The sequence below is a fragment of the Malaclemys terrapin genome, chromosome 5 (assembly GCF_027887155.1).
Source record: "Malaclemys terrapin pileata isolate rMalTer1 chromosome 5, rMalTer1.hap1, whole genome shotgun sequence".
NCBI lineage: Eukaryota > Metazoa > Chordata > Testudines > Emydidae > Malaclemys > Malaclemys terrapin.
The window spans coordinates 76381084-76398813 of record NC_071509.1 but is presented as its reverse complement, the minus strand read 5'-3'; the positions used below and the strand labels follow the sequence as shown (position 1 = coordinate 76398813).

The 17730-nt window shown below is 40.3% G+C and overlaps 1 protein-coding gene across 2 annotated transcripts in view; it reads right to left on the bottom strand.

The window, feature by feature from the left end:
• MARCHF1 (membrane associated ring-CH-type finger 1) overlaps window positions 1-8864 on the bottom strand; it is a 234781-nt gene extending 225917 nt beyond the window's left edge. For both annotated transcript variants that reach the window (XM_054030754.1, XM_054030751.1), the window contains exon 1: window positions 8780-8864. The gene's annotated coding sequence lies outside the window, so the exon portion shown is untranslated. The remainder of the gene's footprint in view (window positions 1-8779) is intronic.
• Window positions 8865-17730: the final 8866 nt, after the last annotated feature.

The following is a 17730-nucleotide window of genomic DNA, read 5'->3' as shown; positions in this document are numbered from 1 at the left end:
TAAATAAGGATTTACCTTTACAGAGCACCTTAAATCTAGAAGAATCCTAAGTACTTCACAAACTAATTTACACACTATACTTACTTTTACACACTATACTTAATTTAATTACAAGAAGTGACTGTAACTTAGCTACATAAAAATTTGTTCAGGAAATGGAGAATAGCTTATAATTGCAGTTACAGATGGAATTCAATGTAACAATATAATTATTGAAATTGGAACGTTTCCAAGAAAATTGGGCTAACTCCTGAACTCTTGTGAGACGTGCCATAGGATAACAATAGATGTCAGAGATTTGGTTTTAGGTCTTACCCAAAAGATGGCACCTCCCGCAGTACAGTACGCTCTGTACCAGCCTGGAGCATTTGCTCATCACAGACTAAAAAGAAATCACGTTGCCTAGAGTTGCCAATGCCATTTTCGGCAACCCTAGTTAGTATGTTTGAGTACTTTTGCTCTATCCTGTCAGATAAAAATAATTATCTTCGAGTGTGTGTGATTTTGTAACCCTCGACGATCTGGTCTACAAAGATAATAAAACCCCCCAATACTTCTGGTAACTAATTTGTATGAGTTAGCAGGCAATAAATGTAGGAAGGCAACAAGGCTGCCAGCATTACACAGATGCCAACACTGGGAACAGAATTTAAGAACTTCAACAACACAAGTATCTGCCATCTAAATTGAAGAATAATTTCATTAATTGTCAGTAGTATTAGGGCTTTTGAATCCTTGCCCACATGCTAGAAGGTGACAATCATCAACAATTTAGCAGGCCTGATTCCATCCAGCAGAGAGGACGACCATGGTACTCTTCTATTACCTCATTTTTATTAGTACCCGATTAATTGCATCCACAATTTTCAATAATCTAATTTAGGCATATCAGCAGCTGCTCCGATTTTTCCCCTTAAGTAATCATTAAAATAGCGGTTACACTTAATTACATAAGTAAGTAAAACCATGTACCTCTTCATCTTAACAATTACATTTACATACAATTTATTCTAATTTTGCAACTGAGACAATATATATATATATATTTGTGATTTTTACCTTTAGTTCCAAGTACCAAATAGTTCGGTATGTAGCTCCCAATTAACAGTGAAAATACTGTACAGATGCACAGGACCACATCATTTTCTTTAGTATGCAGCTACATATATGCTACTTACCAAATATTATCATTGTATTTTTTAAAAGGAATCTTCATTTTTATTTGAGTAATTGTAGTTTATGTAAACTGAATCCAACTGATGTCCAGCAAGAACATTCAGCTACTAGCATCCTCTTCACAAAGCATGTCAATAACTTCTAAGCTATTTGTGAGCTTTAAGGTAAATGTTAGCAGTTACTCCAGGTTGGCATTTGCAATCACCATTAGATGTCAGCTTGATTTCTCACTTGAACAGAAGAGATCTGTTTAGAAAAATAGTATATGCTCTTTACACTAAACTGATGCAATTAGAATGCAATTTTCTTTTAAAATACAGATCATAGAATATCAGGGTTGGAAGGGACCTCAGGAGGTCATCTAGTCCCACCCCCTGCTCAAAGCAGGCCAATCCCCAACTAAATCATCCCAGCCAGGGCTTTGTCAAGCCTGACCTTAAAAACCTCTAAGGAAGGAGATTCCACCACCTCCCTAGGTAACCCATTCCAGTGCTTCACCACCCTCCTAGTGAAAAAGTTTTTCCTAATATCCAACCTAAACCTCCCCCACTGCAACTTGAGACCATTACTCCTTCTTCTGTCACCTGGTACCACTGAGAACAGTTTAGATCCATCCTTTTTGGAATCCCCTTTCAGGTAGTTGAAAGCAGCTATCAAATCCCCCCTCATTCTTCTCTTCTGCAGACTAAATAATCCCAGTTCCCTCAGCCTCTCCTCATAAGTCATGTGCTCCAGCCCCTAATCATTTTTGTTGCCCTCCGCTGGACTCTTTCCAATTTTTCCACATCCTTCTTATAGTGTGGGGCCCAAAACTGGGCACAGTATTCCAGATGAGGCCTCACCAATGCCTAATAGAGGGGAATGATCATGTCCCTCGAATGCTGGCAATGCCCCTACTTGTACAGCCCAAAATACCGTTAGTCTTCTTAGCAACAAGGGCACACTGTTGACTAATATCCAGCTTCTCATCCACTATAAACCGTAGATCCTTTTCTGTAGAACTGCTGCCTACCCACTCAGTCCCTAGTCTGTAGCAGTACATGGGATTCTTCCATCCTAGGTGCAGAACTCTGCACTTGTCCTTGTTGAAACTCATCAGATATAGACTTAATAAAAAACATAACATGTTCAAATTCAAATATCATACTGTCTCAGGCTCCCTGTTGGCCAAATTCTGCCTCTGATAATGTGCCAAGGCTAAAAAGCTGCAGTTCTGTCACCATTCTTATGTATATGAGATTATATGGTATGGGAGAGGGGAGAGATGCATTGATGGGACACAAATAGAGATTCAGCATCCTTTCTGCACCACAGAATAATGTGCTGGTATATTCCATGATAAACCATGGAAGAGATATGGCACTTACACAGATTGATGCACATGTTCCTACAGTCCATGGGTTGTAATCACACATGCAAAGCAGCTATACTGGTTTTCATAGATTCATAGATTATAGGACTGGAAGGGACCTCGAAAGGTCATCGAGTCCAGTCCCCTGCCCGCATGGCAGGACCAAATACTGTCTAGACCATCCCTGATAGACATTTATCTAACCTACTCTTAAATATCTCCAGAGACGGAGATTCCACAACCTCCCTAGGCAATTTGTTCCAGTGTTTAACCACCCTGACAGTTAGGAACTTTTTCCTAATGTCCAACCTAGACCTCCCTTGCTGCAGTTTAAACCCATTGTTTCTGGTTCTATCCTTAGAGGCTAAGGTGAACAAGTTTTCTCCCTCCTCCTTATGACACCCTTTTAGATACCTGAAAACTGCTATCATGTCCCCTCTCAGTCTTCTCTTTTCCAAACTAAACAAACCCAGTTCTTTCAGCCTTCCTTCATAGGTCATGTTCTCAAGACCTTTAATCATTCTTGTTGCTCTTCTTTGGACCCTTTCCAATTTCTCCACATCTTTTTTAAAATGCGGCGCCCAGAACTGGACACAATACTCCAGCTGAGGCCTAACCAGAGCAGAGTAGAGCGGAAGAATGACTTCTCGTGTCTTGCTCACAACACACCTGTTAATACATCCCAGAATCATGTTTGCTTTTTTTGCAACAGCATCACACTGTTGACTCATATTTAGCTTGTGGTCCACTATAACCCCTAGATCCCTTTCTGCCGTACTCCTTCCTAGACAGTCTTTTCCCATTCTGTATGTGTGAAATTGATTTTTCCTTCCTAAGTGGAGCACTTTGCATTTGTCTTTGTTAAACTTCATCCTGTTTAACTCAGACCATTTTTCCATTTTTCCAACACCAACCATGGTGTTCCATACCCTGTTGTCAAATTGGTGAGGAGGAAGGGAAGTTTCTTCTTCCCCCACCACCAACCTCTGTACAGGAATTCTGTGCAAAGCTTTGTCCAGGGGACTAGTTTTTGTCCTTTAGCTCTGCCTGGGTAGCATAGTCGACAGGAATATTAATTTGTAGTAGTCTTAAGTATAAAGTTAACATTTACCAGTAAGCTACCAATGGTATTTCTCCTTTGCAAAGAAAGGAAAATAACCATGGAAACTCTAATGATGTGGTATTGTCACAGGCCAAGAACTCCTTCCCTCACGAGGTCCCATGGGAAGGCAAATCAGCATTGTATCAGAGAGTCTTGTGGCACCTTTAAGACTAACAGATGTATTGGAGCATGAGCTTTCGTGGGTGAATGCCCACTTCGTCAGATGCATGCGACGAAGTGGGCATTGACCCACGAAAGCTTATGCTCCAATACATCTGTTAGTCTTAAAGGTGCCACAGGACTCTCTGTTGCTTTTTACAGATCCAGACTAACACGGCTACCCCTCTGATACTTGACAGTTTTGTATGTTGCTAACGCAGTTGTAAGCATCCCATGCCAGGGAAAGAATTTAGTTTGGTTGTGGTTACCATTTTCTCTAGTTATATCATGCTACTTATCATTATCCTCTATAATCACAATTCATACATTCACCCAATAAACAAAAAGGGCGAGAGTTTGTTTCCCACAGTGGCAGCAGTAGCTTATTCTTCTCCGTAAGCTCTAGATTGGTGTTATATATTGTGTCAGATAAGCTTCATTTAGTTGCTTTGGCTAAATTACTCTAACACATACAAATTACATTTTCAAGCTCATTTTTCCTGCCCGGGGGCAAACCATGCCTATACAAAGTCAGGCATAGATGGAGACTCCTTTAGGTACCCATAAGCATAGGCCCTTGGTTATTCAAAAGAATTTATCATAAGGGAATGTAAGCATCTCTTGCTCATCTACTCTGGATTTTTGGAGACACATCCATAGCACTTCTTTAGCCTGTCATCACAGGAAAGGAAATCCAACAGCTCTCAGGCACAGCTGCACAAAATACTGTCATTATGAGGTCTATTCTGCCAACCTCAACTCATTGATGCCTAGATTTTCAAAAGTTTTGACAAGTTTATGGTGCTCAACTTCAGACAGTGGGGCCCTGATTTTTAGGACTGTTGAGTCACAGCTTCAATTGATTTGAACAATTCAGTTTGGACAAACACACACTGTGGCTAAAACATAAGTGGACTCCTTTGAAAATGTCCTTTCGTGTTTTCCCATTCGCATGTGGGATGCTGAACATACAAGTTAGGCATACCTAGGAGTTTTTGTTTACTTGGAGGGTTTTTTTTTGTTTGTTTGTTTTAGAAATAAGTGCACAGAAATTTCACATTATGTATATAAACCAGAAATCTAATATAATTATAGGTCTCTCAGAGCCTAAAATATGTAGTAGCAAATTCATGTCTTGCAATTTCCCTGAAGTCAATGGAATTACATCCAGAAAGAATTTGGCTTATTCTCACACACAGGCATAAGGCAAAATATTTATTTGCATTGTAGCTTTTCAGAAAAATGTAAATTGAGAAAAATCAATGTAACAATGGAATATTAAAAAATAACCAAAAATCCACTCAAGTTTTAGAATGGCTGCCTACAACCACCAATTCATTCCTCGTTATTTGCAAGTACCCTTTTTTAGGCAGCATTGGTGGAGGAATAGATTGAGAAGAAGGACATGTAAAACTCGCTCAACTAAACTTTTTGGGCCAGAGCCCGTCCTGCATTTCTGAATGCAAAACTGCCCTAAAGCTAGTGGAAGATTCTCCGTGCCTTGAGGAAATGTAGTGGACAGCTATTGTAGTAGCTCCGGTAACACCCACCTCTCCATGCCACAAGCGCATGGAATTGGCCATGGAAACGACGGTGTGACTTTGGCACCCCCATTCCCTGAAAATCCCTGGCTGTCAGAATAGTCCCTTGGGGAGCCTTCAGGCTACTATAAATTGCTTCTTGGAACAATACTAGTGCCCCGTGGCCTCAGGATTGGGATGGTAGTGCAAAACTGGCCCAAAACCACTTTTGTCCTCCACTTTTCCCCTGAACTGTGCAGTGTGCACAAAGAACGGACCTGGCTCTTTATTATTACATTTTATGTAGAACCCTACTGTTAACCATGACTTCAACAAAACACAGTGAGACAAGCTGACCAGAAAATGTGTTATGTGGCTAAAAAAAAAGTTGAGCATCTTTGAATAGCACCCACACTTTTACTCCCACAAAGAAATTACACATCACGCTCTCAAGAGGCAGGCCACTTTGTAAACATATCCTCATATGTGTATACTGTGTTGGTGCTCCCAATACTGCTAGAATATTCATGTGGTTGAGGGCTCTAAGTAACCCTGCACTTACTGATATTATTGATAATGTCTCAGTACCAGCCAACCACCTGTCTTAAAAGTGAAAAATCCTTTACTGAAATAAAACATTCGGGGGAAGTGCTCCCAGGAGAGATTAGAAACATGCAGCAGTGCCAGCAGTGGTGGGTCTTGGAACTTTGCATAGTTCTGAGGTCCTTCTTTTGGCTCAACCAATATACACCTGCCCTTCACACTACTACACACTGTGAGGTTAGTAACACTTGTTCTCTCACTGCAGCCAGCCACGTGAATAGACAGGAACGGAAAGGTTACTCCATAATCTCTAATCAGCAATTGGGGAACCCAAGGGAGTTCCCTACCAACCACTTGTTAGAGGACACACACCTTTTATGCACACATAGTAGCCAGGGATTATGGAGCATCTTTCAGACCCTACTCAGGGAATAAGAAGGCACATTTCCCTGTTCTACTAAACTAGCTTTCGGGTTCTACTACCCAAGAAGATCTTTGAAAGCCACTGTCCTCTAGCCACTAGAAAGACACTTTCCCTTCAAATAAAAAACACAACCTGCTGGTGGAAAAGGAGGGGAAGCAGCTACTCAGAGGCCCCTAAAGACCCAGGGGAAGGATAGAGGGTATTAATATACCTCATGAGCCTAGCAGAAGGGGAAGGCTGCTGCTGGAGACAAAAATAAGATGTGGAATGGGATGGGATGGAGGAAGATTTCTAGGTGAGAGTGGGAGAGAACAGAGGATAGAGAGAGAGAACAGCTAGGAGGACAAAGGACTGTTTCTGTGAACCCAAACATTAGCCCACTTCGGCACAATGCTGGTGAACCTCAGGTACCCACAAACACAGAAGAATCCAAACCAAGCATACATTTAAGATATGCTTAGGGTTTTAGCTGAACAGTTTCAATTGCCCTGTTCAAGGGCCTTCAGCTCTGGAAAAACATCACTACCACTTGATCTACAGGAGAATCTCCATTAGTTGTTAGTAGTATTAGGCCTTTTATCCTGCGTAAATTGCGGCTCCGGACAGAGGGAAGACCATATAGTTGAGCAGATCAGACATGCTGTCCAGCAGAGGGCAGTTCTGAATATGCATTTTAACCAATTCTCTGCAACAGAGAATTTTTTTTTAAGTAAAAACTAATTAAACTTTCATGAACCTAAGAAATTCTGCAAACTAGTTTGCTCTTCCCAACTACACATCTGTATGAAAAACCTGCAAACGTTTGTACTCAGAGGTATCTGATTCTTTCCAAAATGATTTGATTCAGCCCTTCACAGGACAAAAATCACCCACAGTGGAGCACAAGACAATTCTACTGATTCTAATGAACTCTGTGTGGATGTTAAACAAATATGTTACTCTGTCAAAAATAATTTAAATCAAAAATTAGAGAAAGCCATTTTCTTCTAGGTATCATTTTACATTTTAGATTTCCATATTTGCAATCTTAATTTGAACACTTTCCACTTCACTCTTTATCACTATTCTGGAAAAAAAATAAAGTTTGTTCCAAGTGCACAAAACTCTAGGCATTATCAAGTTTGATAAACACTGATTAGCACAGTGCATTTGGAAAAAGATACTTTTTTTCACTTCTAGGAAAGGACATTGTCAAGGATATTCTTCGCTGAAATTTAAAAATCAGAAAACAATGACTGCTACATTTGTCTTAAGCCAATTACCGGACCAAAAGTTTCTCAGTCTAAAATCAGTCAACAAATCAACCAGTATTTTCCACCATTACGCAACAATCCTAGAAACATCAGCATCTGTTAGTCTCTAAAATTATTTCTTGAAAACAAGTCATACAAATGATTAAAAAGGGGGGTTGTAAACACCACTTCTCTTTGGAAATTCAGTGAACTTTATTACTTTTCTCCCAGTTCATCATTAAAATATTCTCATGTGTTTTCTCCACAGCCACACTTGTTTTCCAGATAGAAAGATTAACATCCAGAACAGAAAAAAAATGTTTGTTAATGATTAATTGGGAATATATACCAAGCAAAAATTGTTTAAAGGGGCGGGGCAGCTTTAGCTGCTACAGTATTTATTTCTGATATCATCTCAGCCTTGCTTTGCTTTGTATGGTGTCACCTACTACTGATAGGTATTTTAAACTAGAATCTCTGCTGCCTACCCACAAAACACTTTTCAAAACTTAGAAACAATTGTGTAGATTTTTACATTTTATGTGCATCTTTTTCCATTATATTTTGATCCAAGATGTTCTCTTAAATAGGCGAAACCTGATTATTAATACTGGTGGAATAATATTTGTTGCTTTTTAATAATCTTTTTCATGAAAGGCAGGGGACAATGGATGAAAAACAAAACAAACTGATGCATTTTAAATGAAAATGTAGACTAATTTGTAGGCTATAGAACTTGTGCCTATATTTAATACAAGGAGTACATGCATATTAGTGAAACAGACTTTAGCATTAACACAATGAATATGTTTTCCCTTAAAGAGGAATCTTTCTAAGCTATTCTTTTTCCCCAAAAAAACTAGGAACAAAAAACTATAATGTTCAAACTGCCTTGACATCTGAAAATCTGCAAGTATACGGAATCATATCCATTGTCTTTCAATGCCAGTGGGCTATAAAGCTCATAAAAGAATTAAACATTGAAATATTTAAATGAAACGTAACAAAAAGCATGCCACTGACACTGCAATTCGCAACATCCTCTTTCAGCAATAACCCTAAATATTTATAATCCCCCCCATAATTCAGAGATGCATTTTAGTATATTATTATTAGTTTTATAGGAATTCAGTTCCAGTCTGCTAAAGCATGCTGTGATCCTGTCAGCGCTGGTCCAAAGCTACAGCACAGTACATCCTGTTGAGCAGACAGAAATGCTAGCTACTGTGGATTGGCTTTTCCTATTGTATCAAATCAAAACCTTCCTCTTACCTCGACTTCCTTGCTCTTCTCTTTGTTTCTGCCCATTGAACTTCTCCCATTGCTGGCAGTCTCCCGCGCTGGGACTACAGAAATCTGTTGGAGGGGCATTTTGACAGTGCTGCAGGTTGCCAATACCTGATTGGATGCCTTATATCTTCACTCCCCCAGAGTAGCCCACCTGTATAATTGTTCATATCCTGGCTTTGCCAAGCTCAGTTTCTAAATAAAAAGGGGAAAATATTATTTGAGACACTGTAGCACAAGCCAGAGTCTTCCATCAAAAAAGTAAAGCAAACCACATTTGGGAAAGAAAAAAAATCTGCACAACGTAATGATCCAGAGAGTTTTGCATTCTCAGACAGACGAGTTACTGCAAGTAATAACTACTCTGCCTTGTCACTGGAGCACCCCTTTCTCCCCCCCAGAGCATTGTGGGAGACAATTCAATTTCTATGCTACCTAATAACTGTCATGGAAACCAAGGAAACCTAGGTCTCACAGGCCCTTATTAGCAACTGCTTCCCTTTAATGCCACAGACTCCCACATTTGCAGCGGCTGCCACTTCTGCTTTTGTTTCCTGGCTGATTCCACAGGAGTCCACTAAGCACCCAGAAACACTGCATCTAGCTGACTAGGTAAATAAGCATAAGTCGAAAGGCTTAGTGTCCTATTTTGGAGCCAAATCTCCCCCTTGAAAAGCACGGATATCTTGCTGTGTCCTTCATGCGTCCACAATAATCTGCTTAGGTCAAAGGATGTGCCTTGAAGTGAAGAGCAGCAGTGAGCGAATGAGGTGTAAAAAGGAAGACAAGACCGGGAGCAATTGCAAATGTGCCTTTCAGTGGTTGGTGGTAAGAAGTTAACCCTTTCCCATACCTTTCTTTCTCTGAGACAGCACCAGAAGCAAGCTCAGCAGGATAAGTCACAGGCACAGAGCAGAGCATACATGGCAGTTTTACACTTACACATGCATTCTGAAAGCTAATTTGCATGAATTTATTACACCCAATAGCTGCTGTTCCTCTCAGGTTCCAGAAATAAAACCAAGGAAACAATTTCTTCTCCCCACTTTAAACTACAAAACAATAGAAGCAGTCCTCAAGTGTCATATTACACAAAAGGGTATGGAAAGCAAAGCTGTTTTAGAAATGTCTCCCGCTTAAGAGTCCTTTGTTTGATATATCTATTTCTAAAAACATTTTTTTAAACTTTTTAAGATATAAGAAACAACTAGCCTAGAACAGAGCAAATCATATTCTAAGCAGTGCTTCGATAACATAGTTATGGGTGCAATAGAGAAAAATATAGACAGATCAAGCACGAAAGTCTTTTATGGGCAACTTACACATTAAGTAATATGTGAACAGGCTGTACCACGTGTGTTTAAATATATCCTGAAACAGGTAGCTGAGTTTTTACTTATATCAATAAGGCGGCTTATGTATATATATTGGATCACATTATTTATAATTTTGTGAAGAGATTCTCTTAACACCTTTTTCTTTACTGTGTCAACTACTCTCTCTCACTTTAATGGATTAAAATAGCCTACTGGAAAGTACCCAAAAATAAAGGTTAAGGTCTGGTTCACCATTGCATTACTGCAGTTGTACACCAGTGATTTCAATGGAGTTACACTTGCATTAAACTGGAATAACGTGAAGGTGAATGGATCTTTTAGCAGTCCTATTGGAAAGCATGTATATGTGTTACACCCTTTCTGTGGAAGCTGCACAAAATATAACGATATGCAGGGGAGACATATTTACACTAAATACAAATGAAATTATTCGCACTTCCATATTTCTTTTAAACTTTTGATTCCTTTATTGGATTTTCCACCTATTTACATCCAATTCACAAATTTTACATTTTAAAATTAGTTTGAAAAACTTAGACCTCGAAACACCTACAACATCAAAGGGGGATCTTTTCTGAACTTGGAATATAAACTAGAAAAATACTGGGATTTAAGCAAAGCACAACTAGAAACAGTTTATGAAAACAGTTCTATATATGGATCAAGTACTTTAATGGCATTTCAAGACAAATAATACTGTATACCATATTGTTGAGCTTAGTTTATTCATATTAAGTAATATTGTTGTCTAAGGTTAACAAATCCTTATTAACTTGTCAAAAGTTTTAAGTCTCTAGACAAACTATCTTCCTGCTCTTAAAATCTATAGGATTAGGAAGCCCTGAATCTAGGTCTGCTTTGTCATGATAGTCATCCACCTCTTTCTTAATGCAACAGCAGAACTTTATTATTTGTGTTAGAGACCTGAAAGTGAATTTTCCAGAAAAGAGCAGAGTCCACATCTGCTTCAAGTAAAAAAAAAAAAATAAAAAAATGCTAACTTCGCTTTTGATGCAATACCACTCTAATTCTTCATTTTAAAGAATCTGTATTTAGATTCAGAGTAACAGCCGTGTTAGTCTGTATCCGCAAAAAGAAGAACAGGAGTACTTGTGGCACCTTAGAGACTAACAAATTTATTAGAGCATAAGCTTTCGTGGACTACAGCCCACTTCTTCGGATGCATATAGAATGGAACATATAATGAGGAGATATATATACACAGTATATATATATACTGTATTTAGATTCAAATCAGAGATTTCTAGGTTAACCAGTAATCCATTTAAGCCCATCCAGATCTCTCAGTTAACCAGAAAAAGAGCTTACAGGGTATGACAAGCAGTTCTTGGTAAGCTTGACTTCTCCCCCCCACCTCACCGCAACCCATTTAGTTTATGAAGCCCCAGTTTATTCTAAAACAGAAAGTCAGATCTAAATCGAGGCAGATGCCTTTTATAGGCAGAGGTTAGTTGCTGTACTTCAACTAAACTACACCCCATCCTCCTCTTTTTCCTGAAATGTCAATGATAGATTTTAGGATGGAATATTTTACCCTTTCAGTGGCTGTCCCATTAATAAGAGGAAGCCTATTGTGACTTCTTTGCCATGTGTACTGTTGTGGGGTATAGAGCTAATGTTCTACCCCAAATCACAATCCTTTGGTCCAACTTTGCTTTCTCATTATGTACAGTATTTGTTCATAAATTTGAAAATGTAATATTTTAAAATGTAATAAATATTTATTTCTAAGAACACCACATGATCTCTGAACAGCAATATCCTATCTAAACACTTCTTGGAAAGATAATATTGATTTGCATTTATAGCATATTTTAGCCAGAGTGACTCTTGGCTTTCTGAAGTGATTTACAGACTTACAGATACACCCAAGAATTACTTCACATCTCACTGAAATGTAGTTTCATCTGGGGTCAGACACTACACAAGAGGAGTGCAGGATAGGAAGTGCAACTACAAGGGAAATATTAGGTAGATGGTATGTAAACTGTGCGCCAGATTTGGAAACCCTTCCCCATCCTGAATAGACCCTTATGCCATGAACAGGCCCACTGAAATAATTGAGAGACTTAGGGCGGCCAGATGTCTGGTTTTCTACCGGAAAGTCTGGTCGAAAGGGGACCTGAGGGTGTCCACTCTGATCTACTGACCCGACGCCCGAAGTCCAGTTACTGCAGGTGGGGGAGGCACAGAGTCATCACACGGGCCAGCCCCTACACATCCAGGGCTGCCTCCTACTTCTATTGGGCAGCTGCAGCTCCCAGCCCCAGCTCTCCAGGTAAATCCCTCCCAACTCACACAGGGAGGGGGGAAAAGCAGTGAGCGACAGAGAGAGGGAGGAAAGAGGAGCAAACGGGGTGGAGCCTCAGGGTAGGAAGCAGCAGGGCAGGAGCGGGGCCTCGGGGAAAGAGGTGGGGCAGGGATGAGGCCTGGGGTAAGGGGCAGGGCAGGGGCGGGTCCTCGGGGGAAGGGGAGCTTCCAGCACTCTGCTGGAGTGTCCGGTTGTTAAATATTACAAAGTTGGCAACCCTATTGAGACTACTTATAGAAAAAGATGTTAGGATCATCAGCATCTATTCCTTAGTTTCCCACATTGGAACTAGGCTAGAAGGTTGGAATTAACAACACTGCTTTTACAAAAAAAATCAAACCACCATTTTATGCCATATGTCCAGCATGTCTGGCTGTCTAGTAACCATAACCAGACTCAAAGGGCCATGCTAGTGCAATAGGAGTGTAGCTTCCAAAGAAAGTGTGGTTATAGGAGAGGGGCATGACTAGGATGCTCTTGCACAGCTCAATCTCCTGCTGTGGTTGCAGCTTCTTGAAACCTTCAGTAGCTGCTTTGACCAGCCTTGCACTCAGTAGTCACAGGAGCAGGTAAATGCAAAGGGGAAGTTTAAGCCACTTTTTGCAATCCCTCCTTCATCTTGTTCTATGCCCAGTTCAGATGGACCAAGGTATCTGTTTTAGAACTTCCATTTGTCCAATGCTCTCAACAGTACGCTAGGGTATGTACTTGTTAAACTGAGCAGTCATCATTGGACCAAAACCTTGAACACAAAGGAAACGATAAATCACAAGAAATCAGGCCTCAATCCTGGCTCCCTAGAAACCAGCACTGTTCACTATTCAGAGGGTCTGCTTCGTTCTTCCACATACTGAGCCTTGGTAGATGAATGCCAAGTCAGGGCTTATGGAGAAGGAGTGTGCGTCATATGATTAAGGTTGGATGTGATGGATGCTCCTATGGCCACTACTTACACTCCCATGCTTGGATCAACCACACTCTTAGTACATGTAATCTGCATGGGCAATGTTAATTTACACCTGGTTGGAGAGCACAAAAGAGGGAGCTAGGGTATGTCTATACTACCCGCTGGATCGGCAGGCAGCGATCGATCCAGCGGGGGTTGATTTATCGCATCTAGTCTAAACGTGATAAATTGACACCCCCCCCGAGCGCTCTCCCATTGACTCCTGTACTCCACCGCCGCAAAAGGTGCAGGCACAGTCGACGGGAGCGGCAGCAGTTGACTCACTGCAGTGAGTAGGTCTAAGTACGTCAACTTCAGCTACATTATTCACGTAGCTGGAGATGCGTAACTTAGATCGATCCCCCCCTCCTAGAGTAGACCAGGCCATAGAATTCTAATTATGTTCTCTCACTGGTTCTACGTTATACTGTAAAAACATGATTTTCTTCTCATACTCCTTTACATCAAGAATAACTTTGGTGAAATAAGAGGAAAATTAGGCCTATTATCTTGCAGGGTGACATTGTGATACTAAATAATATCAATGGGAAGTTACAAAATCTAAACTAATACCCTTTTAAAATTAGTTAAAACACAATTTGCAAGGAAACATTACAACTATTGCTTTTCTGGAAGGTTCTTTTCATGCTCTATTTTATTGCTATTTATTCAAATGGCACACATTTGCACATAATAGAAAGATTTCAGAACAAAAGAAATTATAGTAGTGGTAAGTAAAACAATTTGATTTTTCTCTGCTTCCTTTCATTTTTGGGCAGTAAAAGCTAGGGACGATGTAGTGGATTTACAGATTTGGGGCTAGATGCTCAGGTGATGAAAATATGCACAGCTCTGTTGAAGTCACTGTTGCTACACTGATTTACATCACATAAGGATCTGGTCCTTTCTTTTAACAGTAGTTACATTAATTTATTCTCAGTAAAATTATCTTTGGGAAGAGGAGGCTGCAGAATGGCCTACACAACACAGAAGCCATATAGCATTTGTGCTGAAAGTAGCATACCAGTACAGCTGCCACATATGAGGACCTAGACCAGGGGTCGGCAACCTTTCAGAAGTGGTGTGCGGAGTCTCCATTTATTCACTCTAATTTAAGGTTTTGCGTGTCAGTAATACATTTTAATGTTTTTAGAAAGTCTCTTTCTATAAGTCTATAATATATAACTGAACTATTGTTGTATGTAAAGTGAATAAGGTTTTTAACATGTTTAAGAAGCTTCATTTAAAATTAAATTAAAATCCAGAGTCCCCCGGACCAGTGGCCAGGACCCAGTGGGCAGTGTGCGTGCCACTGAAAATCAATTCGCATGCCGCCTTTGGCACACGTGCCATAGGTTGCCTAACCCTGACCTAGACAATTACTGTGTCCCAAGGACATGGACTCTGCACTATATCTGAAAATTTTTCCAGTAAGGGAACACTGCTGATGAGGCAAGAGTGTCACATGAAAAGGCTGTAGTCTTATGGCCTGTATTCCTGAGTTGGGAGAAATGAGTTTCATCTCCCCAAAAACTGCACAGCAGAGCTACATAAATTCTGGCTTTTTTTTTTTTAAAGGCAAACTTCACAGATGCTGGAAGAAGTCAGTTTAGACTCTGTCCGCACTTTTCTTTATTAACTACCTAAAACTTCTGTAATAAACTTAGTAACACATCTCTACAAGAGTTGGATAAATGTAGCTCAGATGATGTTTCCAGGGTTTGACTGGAAAACTTGCTGCCAAAATTTTATAGCAAACACCATATGCATTTTGTTCCAGGGAATCTTTGGTTGCTCCATAACTACCCAGGGTCTACTTGCAAAATAGAAGAGCTATGCACAAGTAGCAAAACTCTCTCATTTTGCGCTCTACTATTTTATCTCTCTTAAATGCTGTTTTTCTATGTGACTTTGGCAACATAGCCTTTTTTCACATGGAAAAAAAGTAGTGAAGTCCAAAATTTCACATGAAAGTGCTATACCAACTAGTTTGGGCTTTTTGTGCATGGAGGGGAGAGGGAGGTTAGTTAGTTAAGTAGAGAGAGACTTTGAACTTTTATTAAAAACATTGCTCTCTCTTCCTTTTTCCCTACTCCCTACATCTAAGGTATTGATTAAATCACAGCAGTACTTCTTTTATAACATCTACAAATCTATTCCTTCCTCCTTCTCTGCCACTAACCCTGGATCTATACCCTAGTCACCTCTTCCTTCAGCTACTTCAGCTTCTCCATCGCTGGCCTCCTGGATTCAGACATTGTTTCCTTCAAATCTATTCAATGTGCTGCAGCTAAAGTAATCTTCTTTTCTCACTGCTCTGACTCTCTAGCACCCCTTAATTCCCCCTTCTTTACATACTTGATTTCCTGAACTGGTTTCCATTTTCTATAAGCATCAGATTCAAACTTTTTATCCTCATCTTCAAGGCTATGCACAGCAATCTGCCCTTCCCTAAATCTCAATAATTCCTTCTTTGCTGCTTGTACTCTTCATTCTGCCAGTTTACTGCCAGGTGCTCCCCTGATCTTGCCATCTCATAAGTGACTCCAGATCTTTTATTATGCTGCTCCCTCCCTATCCTTCTTGACTTCTAATCTTTTCCCTGAAGTTTTCTCAAGAGACACTTCTTCCACCTAGCCTTGAACACTGATGTAAACAAAATATCATTTAAAACAAATTAATTAATATGTATTTAACAAGAAATGTCTGAAAAAAACAGCATAACTCAAGATCTCTCATGACTGTAACATTTGTCTTCATAACTTTATTGAATAATATCAATAAGAAAAATAAGGTTTTATCTAAGAATGAGCTGGGCCTTCAAGAAGAGCTCATCTCTGTCTGGTTTTATCCCAAATCAGGAGATTATGGGCTACAACAAGGCCTGCTGGGATGAGGAAAACAGAAAATCAAAGGTAGACCCTATTCCTCAGTAGAGTAAAAGAACCTGGAAAGAGCAGCAGCTTGCTTAGTGGGGCTTTCCCAAGACAAGTGGTCTGGACAACAGATCAGCATGGTTCCAGTCTGTAAGGGATCTTGGGAGAGGAGCCTAGGAGAGTGTCTAATGTACAGTACATGTGGGGGAGAGTGACCTAAGAGAAAGGCAGGTAAGCCAGGGTTGGAAGCAGCCCAGGGAAAGAGTGAAATGGAATACCGAGGCTGGAAGAAATGACTGCTTCCCTGCAAGGACTAAGACATACCAACTCCAGGGCCCAAGCAGGGTAATGGCTCTTGCATAGGGTTACCATACGTCTGGATTTTCCCAGACATGTCCGGCTTTTTGGGCTCCAAATCCCCGTCCGGGGGGGAAATCCCAAAAAGCCGGACATGTCCGGGAAAATCGGGACATGGGGGCCGGCGGCTCGGGGGCGGTTTATTCCCTCTCTCTTATTCTCCTTATGGGGAGAATTGTGTGTCCAGTGTACATTGTGTTTAGTTTGGGTTTTTAAAACATCTTCACAGCTACTATCCACATAATTCTCTTGCACACTGTCACTGCTGCCACCAAATGAGATTGGTGTGGTCCAAGCATATCATAAATGTTCCCAACATCAGGTCAACTGAATTTTACTTGTGTTGATTATTCACTTCCATTAAGCATGAGAACAGTGTTGGGGGTTTAAAAATTGTAAATCTGGGAACAGGGACAGGATATAGTAATGTTCCTGCCCTATGTCACTGATGCACAGGTTACTCTTCAATGTCCAGTGCTTGCTGCATGCAGTTGACAGTGCCAACTCATCATCTGCCTTCTTGTACTAGCCATTAATGAAGGAAAGATCTTTCTCCAGCAGAGAAATGAGCAATATCACTTCACAACATTATTGTTCATCAGCTTTATGACATCAAATGGCTTTAAGATGACATGTGCATGCCATACCTTAGGTCCCAGGCAGGTTGATCTCACTGGGTCTGAGTGCAGTGTTACTATATATTGCAGTAAAAATGTTGTGTTACTATATATTGTTCATATTATGGGCAGGATGGAATTCAATCACATCACCAGCTCCTGCCTTTTTTTTTTTTTTTTTTTTTTTGGGCAGCTTTCCCCCTCCACAAACCTTAAGAACATAAAAATGGCCATATTGTATCAGACCAATAGTCCATCTAATCCAGTCTTCTGACAGTGGCCAGTGCCAGATGCTTCAAAGGGAATGAGCAGAACAGGGCAATTAATGAGTGATCCATCTCCTGTTGTCCAGTCCCAGCTTCTGGCAATCAGAAGCTTAGGGACACCAGAACATGGGGTTGTATCTCTGACCATCTCGGCTAAGAGTCATTGATGGACCTATCCTCTATGAACTGATCTAATTCTTTCTTG